Here is a 17,853-nt window from a genome sequence, read left to right on the forward strand (position 1 = left end):
AACAGGTATACCGTTTTGGATACTGTTTGGGGGATGGCCTATCAGGGGAAAACAACAGCAGCAGCCAGAGCAGTGGCACCACGGCTGGCACTTCTGTTCCGCAGGGAGGGACAAAGCACAGAAGAGCAATAGTTACAGGGTTTCTCTCTCTCTCTCTCTCCGTCAGTGGGAATGGATGTGCAAGGTGTGGATTTCTATGTGTGTGTGTGTGTGTTTATCTGGACATGTTAGTCTGCCTGTATTTATGTGACTGTCTTTGTGTCTTTGTGTGGGTTTGTGTCTCTGTATTTGTGTTTCCAAAGCTGGATGTGAGGGTGGGAGAGGACACAGAAGGACACTCTCTAATCTCTTACTAAAGATCTTTCATCTTAACAACTCTGATGAATAGACAGAAATATCCTCCACAAAATATCAATACTTGTCTTAATACTTGTCGGGACAGAGGTGCCTCTCTCAAACACGGCCTATGTTAGGTTTATATGAGCTGATGATATAAAGTTAATTGGGACAGTAAGCTGTGAGGAGGGCACAAAGAGACTGCAAAGGGAAATTGACAGGTTACGTGAGCGGGTAAGAAATCGGCAGCTGGAATATCATGTGCAGAGATGTGAGGTTCTTCAGTTAACATGCTGGTACAGCAAATGGACTGTTGGACTTTATGGCAAGGGGGTTAGAGTACAACAGTGAGGAAGTCTTGCTGTGATGGTACATGGTTTGGTGATCCCACACCTGGAGAGAGACGGAGTGAAGGAGAAGGTGAGGAATTAGAAGTCCCAAAGGTGCTACACAGGGTGCATTATAAAACAAAATCTGACACCAAACCCACATAAGGAAAGATTAAGACAGCTGGCCAAACGCATGGTCAAAGAGGTTAGTATTAAGGAACGTCGTTAAGCAGGAATGAGAGATAGAGAGACAGAGAGGTTTAGGGAAGGAACTCCCCAGTGTTAGCAGGCAGTGACATTAATTCCTGATTGCCGGTAGAGATTTGTTAGGAAAGGGTATTAATGTTTAGGGAGGTGAGAGAGCTCGATGTGGAGAAGGTGCAAATCATCCATGACCTGGGTGAATGGACGGGACATGCTCGAGGGGCCGAATGGCCTCCTCCTGTCTTCGTAAGGGCGTTATTAATATCCATTCCAATGTGTCTGCCTTTATAAAAGAGGGGGAATGATACAGACATTGTCGTTAAAGAGGAGGAATGTGAACTATTGGATGGGATTAACAGAGTGAGAGGAAAGTATTAAGGTGTTTGGTATCTTTGAAAGTGGATAAATGGTCAGGCCTGGATGGATTGGAACCAGTGCAGAGAAGATTCAGTGTCTGATTCCTGGGATGAAGGGGTTGTCTTATGAGGAACGGTCGAAAAGGTTGGGCCTGAATTCATTGGAATTCAGAAGACTGAGAGGTGATCTTATTGAAATATACAGAAAACTTAAAGGGATAGACTGGTTCGATGCAGGTAAGATGTCGCATTTGGTTCAGGAGTTTAGAACCAGGGGACACAATTTCAAAATAAGGGGGAAGCCACTTAGGACAGCGACGAAGAGAAATTTCTTTGCTCAGAGGGTTGTGAATCTTTGGAATTCTCTACCCCAGTGGGCTGTGGAAGCTCAGTCTGGGAAAAAGGCATTGAAATGGATAATCAGCCATGATCGTATTGAATGGCGGAGCAGGCTCGATGGGCTGAATGGCTTTCTCCTGTTCCTATGTTCCCAAGCTGCTGAAATAGTTTCTCCCAAACTACCCCATCAGTTCTCCTTAATATCTCAACATCTTTGAACAAATCGCCTTGATCCTGCTACATTCCAGGGAATAAATCCCTGGTTTGTGTAATATCACCACATAATTTAACCCTTGAAGTCCAGTTATCATTCTGGTAAATCTACACTGCACTCAAATGGACATGGACCCCCCCGCAACCCCCCCCCCCCCCCCCCCCACCCAAGTCTCTTTGGACCTCCAGTATTTCTAACTTTTCACCATTTATAAAGTACTTTGTTTTAGTCTTTTTTTTGCTGACAGTAAAATCTATCTACCACAGTTTAGCCCATTTATTTAAGATCTTGGTATCTCTTTGTAATTTGATGCTTCCAGCTACACTGCTTACAATGCAGCCTATGTTTGTGTCATTGGCAAACTTGATATGTGGCATTCTACCCCATCATCTTAAATCGTTAATAAATACAGCAAAACTGAGACACACAGGGGCTTTGCACTAGTAGACAGGAGTGAATCATTCCATCCTAGATGTTTTTTAATTACAGATTTATGTTTTTTTAAGAAAAAACAGTATTCAAATTCACAACAGCTCAGTGTGGGATTTGAACTCCTGCTTTTTCAATCATCAGCTCAGGCCTTCAAATTAAAACCCATAAAAAGAGATTAATTTTCCTACTGCTGTGATCTGACTGTCTCAGTATTGTATATTGTTCCCTTCTGCTCTTCTTCCACGTGTCTGAAGACTTTGAAGTTTGTCAGACATTGGTAGACTACTTCATGTGGTGTTCTGTAAATACCTTCAATTCTGTGGATCTGCAAGGGACACAATTCAAATTCTCACCTTATTAAATCAGCCAACACCTGCAGCTCCATTCAAACACCCCTATTTCCTGTCGCTGAAAAGATTGCTCACACTTCCACAATTCAGGAATGTCTGAACAGCTTTTGACACATTTCCCAAAACATTGCTCACACTTTTCAGGATGAAGCTCAATTCAACTTGCAGATTGCAAGCCCCAACTTTTAAATTTCAGATATAAAAAGTGACCCAAATGTAATCCCAGGTCTCTCTGTCCCGGCACCCATTTTAACATTGTACCATTTAGTTTATATTGCTTCCCTTCAGCCTTCCTGCCAAAATGCATCATTTTACATTTCTCAGCAATGAAGTTAACCTGCCATGTGTCTGAACATTTCACCAGACTGCGTCAATCCTGCTGATGTCTACTACTATTCCCTTCCCTGTTTATTACGTTGCAGATGGCACAATGTTAAAGTTATGCCCTGTAAACCCACTCCAAGTCATTAATATATATCAAAACGATCAGTGGTCCTAATCCAAACCCCTGGGGAATACCCCTGTACCACAATGTACACTGTATACAGTCAGTACAAATGCAGGGAGGGTATGCTGAACATTTATAAACCTCTAATAGGGCCCCAAGTGGAGAACTGCGCCCAGTTCTGGTCACCACACTTTAGGAAGGAGGTGAGGGTCCTTGAGAGGCTGCAGAGATTTACCAGAATGGTTTCAGGGATGAGGGAGTTTAGCTACAAGGTTAGGTTGGAAAAGCTGTGTTTGGTCTCCTTAGAACAAAGGAGATAGAGGGGAGATTGAATAGAAGTGTATAAGATTATGTCAAGCACAGATGCCACCCTCCAGTCTGAAGCAACCATTCACCACTACTCTCTGTGTTCTGTCCCTTAGCCAATGTCGTATCCACTCTGTCCCTGTCCCCTTCATTCCATGAGCATTCATTTTGCGAACTCGTCAATTATGACACAGCATTACGACCTCCCCATGAAGAAATTGGCCCCAGAGCACAGAAAAACACACACAGACAGGCAATGACCATCTGCAACAAGAGAGAATCCAAACACCTCCCCTTGGCATTCAAAGCATTATCCCCTCGCTGCTGAACCCCCCAGCATCAACATCCTGGGGAAACATTCACGAGGAACTGTGCTGAAGAAATCATATCAATACTGTGGCTGCAAGTGACTCACCCCCTGACTCCCCAAATCCTTACCACCACCTGCAAGATACAAGTCAGGTGTGTGATGGTATCTCTCCACTTGCCTGGATGAGTGCAACACCTACGACACTCCAGATGCTCGACACCATCCAGGATAAAGGAGTCCACTTGATTGGCATCCAATCCACCACTTTAAACTTTGATCAGATCACCCTTAACCTTCTAAATTCCGGGGATACAGAGTAAAGCTGCGTCTACATTGTCGCATCAAATGCTGCCAAGCTATTAGTTAGCTATTGAGTAAATCTCCTCCTCTTTGTTCTATCAAACACTCCCATGGCAGGTACAGTGTGGGGTTAGATACAGAGTAAAGCTGCCTCTATATATGCCTCTCTTTCTCCTCCTCCATCCAGATGGAGAGAGTAACAGTGAGAAAGACAGGGATAGATATAGAGAGGGAAGAACAGAGAGAGGGAAGGATGGCAATGGGAAGGAAGTACCAGAGAGGAAGAGGAAGTGATTAAGATGGAGAGTGTCGGAAGGGTTCCTGCAAAGCTGTGTGCAGCATCGTTGAAGGTAGGACGCAGCGAGAGATTGAGATTAAGTGGGCACAGATGGAGATAGAGAGAGAAGAGAGAGATAAGCATGGAGAGAGTAGCAGAGAGAGGAACTAGGAATTGAGTGAATAAGGGAGAGGGGAAGACGGAGATGGAGAGAGATTATCAGTAAGAGTAGATCTGCACTTCTCACTCCATGCCTATCTCTCCCTGTCTCACTGTTACACTCTCTCCATCTATATTTCTCCATCTCTCCTGATCGTTCACACTCGATGCCTATTTCTTGTACCTCTGTGTACACAGAATTACATCTATCTATGATTATATTTGACATTGGCCCTTTCAATCCACAAAGTGATTTCTGACAACGCTGCCGCCACTGATGTCATCAGGCTGCGCCGCTGTGCGCACAATCACAGCCGGTATCCTGCTCTCTGCGCACGCGCTGTGTTCCGGCATGCCAGGACTGGTTAGCGCATGCGTTGAAAACGTCACCGCGGGGCGTGTTTATCTTCGGGCAACGTGCCTGGCCGGCCGCTGCGCATGCGCTTTGTGCAACGCCAACGGGTACTCACGCATGCGTCAACCTTCGGATATTCACGCATGCGTCAAGCTTCGGTGAGAGTTTCTGAAAGTGGAAGGAGGAGAGGTTTTGTCGGGCATTTTCTCGCAATTATTTAGCCGTTTTCAAGATTTCAGTCTGCTTCATTTTCATCAGAAAGAGGAGATTGCTCCAGTCCCTGTTGTAAATTGCTCTGAAAACATTTCCATTGCCTGGCACACTGCATGTGCTTCAGTCCCTGTTGTAGGTTGCTCTGAAAACATTTCCATTGCCTGGCACACTGCATGTGCTTCAGTCCCTGTTGTAGGTTGCTCTGAAAACATTTCCATTGCCTGGGGCACTGCATGTGCTCCAGTCCACTGCACAGCAAAGTGAACAAATGTGGCTACCCTCTGTACCAGGTGATGGTGCAGGACAATGTTGGTAGGGGCAGAGCTATGTTCTGTGCCATGGTGAGCTGAGATGCTGCACGAGATTGTGAGTGTTTTTGTCGATTCCATGGGACCCACCGCCTGCTGCGTAATATCAGCCATTGTGGATAAGGACATCAATGAGATCAATGCGATCAGGAAGCATCTCCCAGCTGCAACGGTTCTCCTCTGTCAGTTCCATGTGATGCAGAGCATGAGGAGGAAGATCAGCAGCTACCCATTGAATGGTGAACTGAAGGATCAGTTGTTTATGATCTGCAAGGAAATGGTACATGCGCCTTTGGAGGAGAAGATCACAAGTTGCGTTGAAAGGATTGGACACCTCTACCCCCCACCCCCCACCCCCTTGCAGGGCTACCAGCTTACAAACTGCATTCTACAGAAGGAGATGTGGGCATCATGTTCACGTGGTAAACATTTGTGAACAACACCAACAATCACATTGAATCAGAGAATGGCAAGATAAAGCACTTGCTCCTCTCCTCCTTTTCCATGAAGGAATGCATCTCAGCGCTGATCTTCCACAATACTGTCCTGGTCCTATGGGGTGTAGGGGAGATGGGCAGATGGGGGTAAGGGGAGGGCAGGGTAAGGGAGTGGTGGTTGGGGTGAGAGGGGGTTCGGGGATGAGGGTGGCGGCAGTGGGTGGGGGGAGATGGGGGAGGTAGGGGTGGGAGGTAGAGAGGGGGAGATGTAGAGGGGTGGGGGGAGAGGGGGTGTGGGGGTGTAGCGGGAGGGAGTTAAATTCAGAAATTCCTGAAGAGGGGAATGCAAAAGGCAAGGACCAGACAGCTGCAATGCTTGAAGTACAGTTGAGAAGTAGAGGAGAAAGTGGCTGGATGGGGGATCTGCAGCTGGAGGGAATGGCTGGATGGAGAGGGCCGGAAGCGAGTGGCTGTAGAGAGCCATGGGGAGATAACGGCCGAAGAACTTTGTGTCGCCGGGTGCGGGGTCCAGCCGGTACTTCTTTTGCTGTTGCAAGTTTATGGCGCATGCAAGGAAAAACGCACTCCTCCTCCCTCCAGCCGCTCTGCTCCCCCGGCCCGCTGGCTCTGTCACTCCGGCCATTGTGTGCTGCCATGTGTTTTTTCGGTTGCCTCCGTGTGACTTTTTGAGCAGCGCCATCTTTAGTCCTGGCAGCTGCTAAAGTCGCAGACTGTGACGCTTTGGTGGCACATGCTGCATTTGCGCATGTGGCACAGCAGCGCCACCTACCGGTAGCGTTGCCAGCAAATGCAGCCTCAAATTTGGAGTTTCTGATGTCAATGCATTAAAAGGCAACACAGTGCGCTGGCCGGGAATTGAACCCGGGTCAAAAGCTTAAACGGCAGCTATGCTCGCCGCTATACCACCATTGCCAACTATGTGGAACTCCTTCACTCCTTAAGACAATATCTTCCTTTAAAATATAATATGATTTGCACATCAAATTGCATTTGATTGATATTACGATACAATTATTCTCTCTCTGCTCCTCTGCTTTACTCTCTCATTTCACTCTAAATGACAAATCAACACTAACTGCTGTCTTCACCACGCCATGTTCACTACCCAAAGAAGGTCACTGATACAATAATCCCATTCTCACATCCGGTGGGTTTTCTGACAGTAATAAAAAACAAGAAATGTTTTAACGTTTCAGGCAGTGACCCTTCATTTTCACTGACCCGAAACGTTAACTCGGCTTCTCTCTCCAACAGATTGTGCCAGACTTGCTCAGTATTTCCAGCATATTTGTTTTAATTTCAGATCTCCAGGATGTGCAGTATTTTTCTTTTATTTTGGAGTTTCTGACACTGATGGGCTATTTCGAATAAGAGAAGATTAAGAGGAGATGTGATCGAGGTGTACAAACTCAAGAGGGGTCTAGACAGAGTAAATAGGGAGAAAGTGTTGCCATTGGCAGAAGGTTCAGGAAGCAGATGGCACCGATTTCAGGTCAATGGCAAAATAAAAACAACGGCGACATGGATGTCTAAATAGACCAATCAGAGAGGGACCCTGAAATAAAACACCGTCAGAACTTTCAAACTGCCAATATCAGTCAGCCCCTTCACCAGTCCTCCATCAGCACAGGGCTGTGGGAGCTCCCTATTTAATCCCAGTGTGTAGTGGTTTGGGGAGATTTCCATGTCGGAAAGTGATTTGAGGACTGTCTGATCCGGTACATTTCTACTCCAATCATTTTAATACAGTTATGCAAGCAGAGCTTAATAACCTAATAACTGACCCACTTAAGTGCTTGTGTCTCTTTTTCCATAGTGTGAAGTCAAACCCATAACCCACTTTGGCCTTAAAGCAGTTCTTTTCAACCATAATGGCGAGAGTTATCCCTTCTGACAGAATTGCACCATTGTTGCAGAGCAGTAGGAGGCCATTTGGCCCATCGTGTCTGCACTGGCTCTCTGAATGAGACATGCACTTAATGCCAATCCCCCACCTTCTCCCCGTAACCCTGCACTTTCGTCTTGTTCCCATCAGAGTCTAACTGCCTTTAGAATGCTTCGATTGAACCTGCCTCCACCACAGTCGCAGGCAGTATGTTACAAATCCTATCCACTGGCTGTATGAAGATGTTTGTCCTCATGCCGTTGTTGCTTCTTTTACCAATTACTTTGAATCTGTGCCGTCTCGTTCTTGATGCTTTCATGAGTGGGAAGTTTGACCCTATTCACTCTGTCCAAACCCCTCATGATTTTGAATACCTCTATCAAATCACCTCTCAGCCTTCTCGTCCCCAGAGAAAACAATCGCAACTTATGCAACATATCTTCATAACTGAAGTTCTTCATCTCAGTACCATTCTCGTGAATCTTTTCTGTACTTTCTCCAATACCTTTACATCTCCTTCAATGGTATCTTTCTCCTTCCGCAGCCACACGATCCAGACCTCGCTATTTGCCCACTCCCTCGGCCGATTGTTCCCCACTCCTCGCTTTGTGCCATCCCGCTCTCCGGCTTCCCCCCACCCCAGCTCTTGACTGTGCTGCTTCCCTCCTCTCGGCCACTCGCTCCTCCCTCACCCCATCACCCTTCCCGGCATGCCTTGCTTCTTCGGGCGGCATGCAGAGAACAATTAAATATGGGAGCGAGTGGCCAAGAGGAGGGAAGTGGAGTAGCCCAGATTTGGGGCATTGTGGGGAGGAGGGGAAGCGGGAAGTGGGAAGGGAGTTGCCAGAGAGTGGAGTGGCGAGGAGAAGGGAACAAGCAATCAGGGGAGAGGGGGAGAGCAGCAAGGTCTGGAGTGAGCGCTTTAGTAGGGGTGACATCACTCCTGGTCAGTCATATAAAATGTGGATACCGAATTGCCAGCACATTTTATACTCTGGTCGATTTTCTTCTCCATCGATCACGGTGCCAAATCAAGGAGGTTATGATAAACCTGCATAAAACACTGTTTCGGTCTCAATTGGAGTATCAGATTCAGTTCAAGACTCCACACGTCAGGAAGAATGTTGACCCATTAGAGAGATTGCAGAAAAGATTCGTGAGAATGGTTCCAGGGATGAGGAACCTCAGTTACCTGTATAGAATGGAGAAGCTGGGTCTCTTTTCCTTGGAGATGAGAAGGTTGCGAGGAGATTTGATCGAGGTATTCAAAATCATGAGGGCTCTGGACAGAGTAGATATGGTGAAACTGTTCACATTTGCGGAAAGGTCGCGAATGAGAGAACATCGAGTTAAGGTGATTGCAAAGAACCAATAGCAACCAGGGGTAAAAAGCGTTTTCACGTAGCGAGTGGTAAGGATCTGGAATGCACTGCCTGAGAGCGTAGTGGAGGCAGATTCAATGGAATAATTCAAAAGAGAGTTGGATAATTATCTGAAGGGAAGAAAAATAAATGCTTATGGGACAAAGACAGGGGAATGAGAATATATAAGTTGAACTGCCGAGCTTTGTTTGAAATAAAACCAGGAACATTGACTCTGATTGGCAGTTAACTGTCATTCACCATAAACTGGTGCATTCTCCATAGCAACGTTTCGACCAATCAGAATCCACTTGCCAACCAATCAGCACTCTCTTATATCGTATAAATTTATTGTTTACATTGGTATTCTTGAGATTGTCCTGATGACTGCAAGATAAAAGTCCTCGACAAATGTCTCTGTTTTCAGCAATACTCATGAAAATGAGAAGTTTATCAAATTGTCTCAAAACTAAAACTTTCCATTAATTCACTTTTGTCCCACATCGGAATTGCCAGGGGTTTTTTTTTGTGAATAGAAAATCGAAACCAATGGCTTAATGTATAGTTCGATACGTGGCTCTCTGATTGGTGATGAAATATAACATTTGAGATTCTGCCAGGCAGCGGATTCCTGCTCTGGTGATTTTATCATGAAGGCAGTTTTGTGTGGTCACTTAGCTCCCGCTTTGCCCGGTACTTTGCATCCTTCCCCTCGCTCAGACACACCGCCTGCACGCTATATTTCTGTATTCCTGTACAGGCAGACCACAGGCTCTTTGAACAGCAACACTTACAAGTTTCAGGGATGGATTAGGTACGGGATAATCCGCTCTCTGCCAGACAAGGCACAGTCAGGCACAGGAATTTAGGCTCTCTCCTGATGTCCAGGCACAGTGGCGCAGAGGTTAGCACCGCAGCCTCATAGTTCCAGCGACCCGGGTTCAATTCTGGGGACTGCCTGTATTGAGTTTGCAAGTTCTCCCTGTGTCTGCGTGAGTTTTCCCCGGGTGCTCTGGTTTCCTCCCACATGCCAACGTCTTGCAGGTTGATAGGTAAATTGGCCATTATAAATTGCCCCGAGTACAGGTCGGTGGTAGGGAAATATAGGGACAGGTGGGGATGTGGTAGGAATATGGAATTAGTGTAGGATTAGTATAAATGGGTGGTTGATGGTTGGCACAGACTCGGAGGGCCGAAGGACCTGTTTCAGTGCTGTATAACTAAACTAAAAATATCTCTTTGATTAAATTAATCTGATACTTGAGTTATGACGAAAATTTCAAATAATGCTTGCTAATTAACTATCAGTCTCCATAAGCTGGTGCATTCTCCATGGCAACGCCTATACCAATCAGAATCCACCTGCCAACCAATCAGCAATCTCTTCTCATACAGTACAATTTGTTGCTTTCTCTTGCATTGGTATTCTTGAGACTTGTCCTGATGAGTGCAAGATGAAAAGCTTCGACAAAATGTCTCTATTTTCAGCAATACTCAATCTCTGTACAACCAAACGACTAATTTTATCTGCGAATGTTGCCTCAGGAATTAACTCCTACACGATTCCAGCAAACACACGGAGATCCTCTTCCCTCCCACCTCTCACCAGGATTGGTTCGAGAAATTTCCCTTCAGGGTCACAGTCAGGAAAAGGTTCTTTCCATCAGAAGATACTGAGAGGAACTGAGAGAAGGATTCTATCTCGTTGAATAGTTCTAGATCGTAAATACACTTTCAATTACAAACATTCAATTGGACGGCGGTGAATTCAATTTCAGTCAGAAATTGCAGTGCACTCGCCTGTGCCAATAATTAGGGAGTGCTGCTTTGTCAGAAATGCCGTCTACCAGATCAGACATTAAAATAAGACGCTGTCTGCCCTCTCAAGTACATGTAACAGATCCCATGATATTAGTCTGAAGAAGAGCAGTAGTGGTGGTGTGGGCGGGGGGAGGGGGGGTGCATTCTCGCCGGTATCCTGAGGCCTAATATTTATCATTCAACCAACGTTATTACAACAAATTATCTAGGTTTTGGAATATGTTTGTGGGTTCTTGCTGTGCAGAAACTGACTTCCAATTTCCTGCATCACAATAGCGACTACACTTTCCAGAGTACGTCATTGGCTGTTGAGCGTTAGGTGACGCACTAAGGTCGTGAAGGGGGTTATAGACATGCATGTCTTTCTTCACTGCTGACAACACATAATTCCAGAAATACATAGTCTGAAGTTCAAACATGTAATATTTAAATCATGTATACAAAAACTGTCTGCCTAAAATTATTAACAATATATCAACCCTCTTTGCTACTCTCGTATTTCTTAAAGGAGCTCCCATGGTTTCAGCATGAGGATTGTTCAGTGTATTGTCATCAGTTAGGTTTTAATAGTTGCTCATAGTCTGTGGTATCTCAGAGCCCGAGCCTGAGGGGTCTTGCTCACAGTCTGCAGTATTACTGCTGTCACAAGTGCAGTCTGGTCTAACCCGCTTCCTGGCCTTGGGGCAGTGTTGGGTTGAGGAATGGACGCGGTCACGGATGCAATAACGCTCCGAGTGAGGGCAGTGGTGCCAGTCCCATGAGGCTGGGACTCAGTACTGACCGGTGGGAGATCTGACTGTAGCAGAGCTGTGACACGACAGAAGCCACAGTCAATATATCCCACCAGCTTTTCCAAGCTGGAGGAAACAGTGCAGGTCAGAGCCTGAATAGTGCCTGTTCAAGCCTCGATCAATGATACCAGGGCAGGGGCCACCGGCTCTTGGGCAGGGAGCATCACTGCGGCGTCCGTGGAGCTGACCACAGGCTCCATGGTGGACTGTAAGGCGGTGAGGTCTTGTGGCAGAGCATCACCCAGTATGTACACAAACTCCTCCATCCCCTCAGACAGAATGAGGCACGTACTGGACAGGTTGTCCATTGCCTCCAGCAGTTGATGATGTACATGGAAGAGCCTCCTTTTAAAGGCTGGTCCGGTGAACTCTCCATTCTTGTGCTCTTCAGCAGAACTGGAAGCTGAGCTTGTCCTTCGGCCTTCTGTCTCCTGCAATCTCATTTCCACCTTGGCCAGCTTCTGCACACCATTCCTGAATGATTCACTCTCCATGCTTCCTGACAACTGGACATCTCTTCCACCAGCGAATGCCGTGCTGGTGTGCCGGAATCCTGGAGCCGGTGACAAAGCGTTTTCTGTGAGCGGGTTCCCTTCTATTTCATTCACAGCAGGACGCAAATAATGGCACAGACATGGAACAGAGGGGAGAGGGTCAAGTTGCAGTGTGTGATGGGAATCTGAGGCAGCAGCAAGATGAGGGGGCAACACAGTGTGAGTGCAGGGGCGCCAGAACGTCCACGTGATTGTTTAAGGGAAGAGAGAGGACAGGAGAATTTGGTCTCCACCCTGTCTCAACCAGCCTTCAACAATGTCATTCTGCATTCTTCTCCAGCTGCCGAGCCATATCATGTTCAGAGCTTCTTGCTTCATCTGGGTGAGTTCCTGAATGCACGTCCTCTTCATGGGTTTGTGTGTCAGTTTGTCCTGTGGAGAGAGTGTGAAGGAGTTACTGTCTGCTATCTGAGCCTGCAATCTGCAGAGGTGTTGGGGCAACTCCAGATAAAGGAAGAAAAGGTGCACTTTTGCTGCACCATCCAAGACCTCAAGATCTCCCGAACACCCTGGAGCCGGGAGAGGACTTTGGAAATCTCGTCACTGCTGTAATGTAGGAAATGCGGCAGCCAATTTTCCAACAGTGAGGTCCCACTTTGAGATCATTGAACATATAATGTGTTTCAGGGCAGTTTGTGGAGGGATAAGTGTTGACCAAGTGAACATAGGTGAACTCTCTTGTTCTTCTTCAAAATAGTGCAATGGGATTGTTTGCACCAACCGAGAGGACAGGACCATGGTCTGACATACAGGGCAATTTGGCAAATTGGATTCAAAATTGACTTAGTGGCAGGAAACAGAGGGTAATGGACGTTGGTTGTATCTGAGATTGGAAGCCTGTGACCAGTGGTGTATCACAGGGATCGCTGCTGGGACTCTTGCTGTTTGTAGTGCACATTAATGATTTAGACGTGAATATTGGAGGTATGATTAGTAAGTTCGCAGATGACACGAAAAGTGGTGTTGTCGTAATTAGTGAGGACCGAAGCCTTAAATACATGACGATATAGATGGGCTGGTAAGATGGGCAGAAAAGTGGCAAATGGAATTTAATCCTGAGAAGTGTGAGTTGATGCATTTTGGGAGGACTAACAAGGCAAGGGAATATAGGATGGATGATAGGGCCCTAGGAAGTACAGAGGTTCAGAGGGACCTTGACATACTAGTCCATAGATCACTGAAGGCAGCAGGACAGGTACACAAGTTGGTAGGAAGGCGTATGGGATACGTGCCTTTATTAGCTGAGGCATAGAATATAAGAGCAGGGAGGTTATGATGGAGCTGTGCAAAACGCTAGTTAGGCCACAGCTGGAGTATTTTGTTCAGTTCTGGGCACCACACCATATGAAAGATGTGATTGCACTGGAGAGGGTGCAGAGGAGATTCACCAGGATGTTGCCTGGGCTGGAGCATTTCAGCTATGAAGAGAGATTGAAAAGGTGAGGACTGTTTTCCTTAGAGCAGAGAAGGCTGGGGGTGGGGGGGGGGGCTTAGTGGGTGGGGGTTGTGGGGGGGACATGTTTGAGGTATACAAAATTATGAAGGGCATCGATAGATGAGATAGGAAGAAATGTTTTCCCTTAGCAGAGGGGTCATTAACCAGGGGGAATAGATTTAAGCTCAGGGGGAAAAGGTTTCGAGGGGACTTGCTGGAAAATGTTTTTACCCAGAGGGTGGTTGGAATCTGGAACGCACAGTCTGAAGGAGTGGTAGAGGCAGGAATCCTGAAAGCATTTAAGAAGTACTTAGATGAGCACTAAATATGCCATTGCATGCAAGGCTGCGTGCCAAGTGCTGTGAAATGGGATTAGAATAGTTTGGTTCTTGATGGCCGACACGGACACGATGGGCCGAAGGGCCTGGTTCTCTGCTGTATAACGCTATGACTCTATGACTATCTCACCTAAAACGCAACACCAGTGTTACCTAGATTGTGCTATCAAGTCTGTGGAGAAGCATAGCAATCCACCATCTCTGACCCGATGATCACCGACTGCACTGCAGTGGATGCAATCAAAGATAAGGACCTGCATTTATATAGCAACTTTGAAGACCCAATGAGGTTGTAAAATGCTTTATCGTCAATGAAGTATTTTGAAGTATATTCGCTATTGGAATGGAGGAAATATGGCAGACAATGTATGCACAGCAAGATCCCAATTACATCAATATGATTCTAATCTGATCATCTGATTTTGTGATGTTGATTGAGGGTTGAATATTGGGGAGAATTGTCCCTCTGCTCTTCCCCATATAGTGGTCATGGGATCATTTACATCTACCTGAGAGGGCAGACGGGATCTCTCTTTGTCATTGCATCGGAAACATGGCACCTCTGACTGTCTTACAATTGTATGGGGACCTGGTGAGACCGCACCTGGAGTACTGTGTGCTGTTAGGTCTCCGCACCAAAGGAAGGATATATCCTTGGAGGTAGTTCTAGGTTGGTACCTCGGATGACAGGGTTGTCCTACGATGAGTTGCTCAGCAAATTGTACTCATACTCCAGGCAGTTTAGAAGAATGAGAGGTGGTGGTTCACATTCGTACCAAGGACATAGGTAGAAAGAGGGATGAGGTCCTGTAAAGAGAATTTAGGGAGCTAGGTAGCAGATTAAAAAGCAAGACCTCAAAGTTTGCAATCTCTGGATTACCCCCAGTGCTACGTTCTAGTGAGTATAAGAATAGGAGGATACAGCTGATGACTGCATGGCTGAAGAAATGGTGCAGGGGTGAGGGCTTCAGTTTACTGGATCTCTGAGTCTGTTTCTGGTAAAGGTGGGACCTGTACAAGTTGCACCTGAACCACGAAGGGACCAACATCCTTGCTGGGAGGTTTGTTTCTGCAGTGGGGAGTGAGGGTGGGGGGAGGGGTAAGTTAATTTGGCAGGAGATGGGAAACAGAGTGGAGGTACAGTAGGGGATAATGCACTGTCAAATATAGAAGAGAAATTGAGTCAGTCTGGAAGGTAGTGCAAATATCAACCTGTTAATGCACAAGCGAATAATGCAAGGCTGGATTGCATCAATTTTAAAGCAAGGAGTCTTACTAGTAAGGCACATGGATTGAGGGTGCTGATTAACACATGGGAATATGATATTATTGCTATCACAGAGACATGGTTGAGGTAAGGGCAGGACTGGCAGCTCAATATTCCAGGGTATAGAATCTTCAGGCGAGATATGAGGGGGTGTGAAAGAGGAGGTGCAATTGCACTTTTGATTCAGGAGTCAATTACTGTCGTAAGGAGGGATGATATCTTAGAAGGTTCCTCAAAAGCAGAGGGATCAATATCCAGTGGGCATCGATTTAAGGCAAGGGGCAGGAGGTTTAGACGGGATTTAGAATTAGAATTAGAACATTACAGCGCAGTACAGGCCCTTCGGCCCTCGATGTTGCGCCGACCTGTGAAACCATCTGACCTACACTATTCCATTTTCATCCATGTGTCTATCCAATGTCCACTTAAATGCCCTTAAAGTTGGCGAATCTACTACTGCTGCAGGCAGGGCGTTCCACGCCCTTACTACTCTCTGAGTAAAGAAACTACCTCTCACATCTGTCCGATATCTATCACCCCTCAACTTGAAGCTATGTCCCCTCGTGTTTGCCATCACCATCCGAGGAAAAAGACGCTCACTATCCACCCTATCTAACCCTCTGATTATCTTATATGTCTCTATTAAGTCACCTCTCCTCCTCCTTCTCTCCAACGAAAACAACCTCAAGTCCCTCAGCCTTTCCTCGTAAGACCATCCCTCCATACCAGGCAACATCCTAGTAAATCTCCTCTGCACCCTTTCCATAGCTTGCACATCCTTCCTATAATGCGGTGACCAGAACTGCACGCAATACTCCAGGTGCGGTCTCACCAGAGTTTTGTACAGCTGCAGCATGACCTCGTGGCTCCGAAACTCGATCCCCCTACTAATAAAAGCTAACACACCATATGCCTTCTTAACAGCCCTATTAACCTGGTTAGCAACCTTCAGGGATTTATGCACCTGGACACCAAGATCTCTCTGTTCATCTACAGTACCAAGAATCCTCCCATTAGCCCAGTACTCTGCATTCCTGTTACTCCTTCCAAAGTGAATCACCTCACACTTTTCCGCATTAAACTCCATTTGCCATCTCTCAGCCCAGCTCTGCAGCCTATCTATGTCTCTCTGTACCCGACAACATCCTTCGGCACTATCCACAACTCCACCGACCTTAGTGTCATCTGCAAATTTACTAACCCACCCTTCTACACCCTCTTCCAGGTCATTTATACAAATGACAAACAGCAGTGGCCCCAAAACAGATCCTTGCGGTACACCACTAGTAACTAAACTCCAGGATGAACATTTGCCATCAACCACCACCCTCTGTCTTCTTTCAGCTAGCCAATTTCTGATCCAAAGCTCTAAATCACCTTCAACCCCATACTTGCGTATTTTCTGCAATAGCCTACCGTGGGGAACCTTATCAAACGCCTTACTGAAATCCATATACACCACATCCACTGCTTTACCCTCATCCACCTGTTTGGTCACCTTCTCGAAAAACTCAATAAGGTTTGTGAGGCACGACCTACCCGTCACAAAACCGTGCTGACTATCTCTAATGTACTTATTCTTTTCAAGATGATTATAAATCCTGTCTCTTATAACCTTTTCCAACATTTTACCCACAACCGAAGTAAGGCTCACAGGCCTATAATTACCAGGGCTGTCTCTACTCCCCTTCTTGAACAAGGGGACAACATTTGCAATCCTCCAGTCTTCCGGCACTATTCCTGTCGACAATGACGACATAAAGATCAAGGACAAAGGCTCTGCAATCTCCTCCCTAGCTTCCCAAAGAATCCTAGGATAAATCCCATCTGGCCCAGGGGACTTATCTATTTTCACTCTTTCCAAAATTGCTAACACCTCCTCCTTGTGAACCTCAATCCCATCTAGCCTCGTAGCCTGAATCTCAGTATTCTCAACAACATTTTCTTTCTCTACTGTAAATACTGACGCAAAATATTCATTTAACACTTCCCCGATCTCCTCTGATTCCACACACAACTTCCCACTACTATCCTTGATTGGCCCTAATCTAACTCTAGTCATTCTTTTATTCCTGATATACCTATAGAAAGCCTGAGGGTTTTCCCTGATCCGATCCACCAATGACTTCTCGTGTCCTCTCCTTGCTCTTCTTAGCTCTCCCTTTAGATCCTTCCTGGCTAGCTTGTAGCTCTCAAGCGCCCTAACTGAGCCTTCACGTCTCATCCTAACATAAGCCTTCTTCTTCCTCTTGACAAGCGCTTCAACTTCTTTAGTAAACCACGGCTCCCTCGCACGACAACTTCCTCCCTGCCTCACAGGTACATACTTATCAAGGACACGCAGTAGCTGCTCCTTGAATAAGCTACACATTTCGATTGTTCCCATCCCCTGCAGTTTCCTTCCCCATCCTACGCATCCTAAATCTTGCCTAATCGCATCATAATTTCCTTTCCCCCAGTTATAATTCTTGCCCTGCGGTATATACCTGTCCCTGCCCATCGCTAAGGTAAACCTAACCGAATTGTGATCACTATCACCAAAGTGCTCACCTACATCTAAATCTAACACCTGGCCGGGTTCATTTCCCAGTACCAAATCCAATGTGGCATCGCCCCTGGTTGGCCTGTCTACATACTGTGTCAGAAAACCCTCCTGCACACACTGGACAAAAACTGACCCATCTAAAGTACTCGAACTATAGTATTT

Source organism: Heterodontus francisci, unplaced genomic scaffold (assembly GCF_036365525.1).
Source record: "Heterodontus francisci isolate sHetFra1 unplaced genomic scaffold, sHetFra1.hap1 HAP1_SCAFFOLD_409, whole genome shotgun sequence".
NCBI classification, from domain to species: Eukaryota; Metazoa; Chordata; class Chondrichthyes; order Heterodontiformes; family Heterodontidae; genus Heterodontus; species Heterodontus francisci.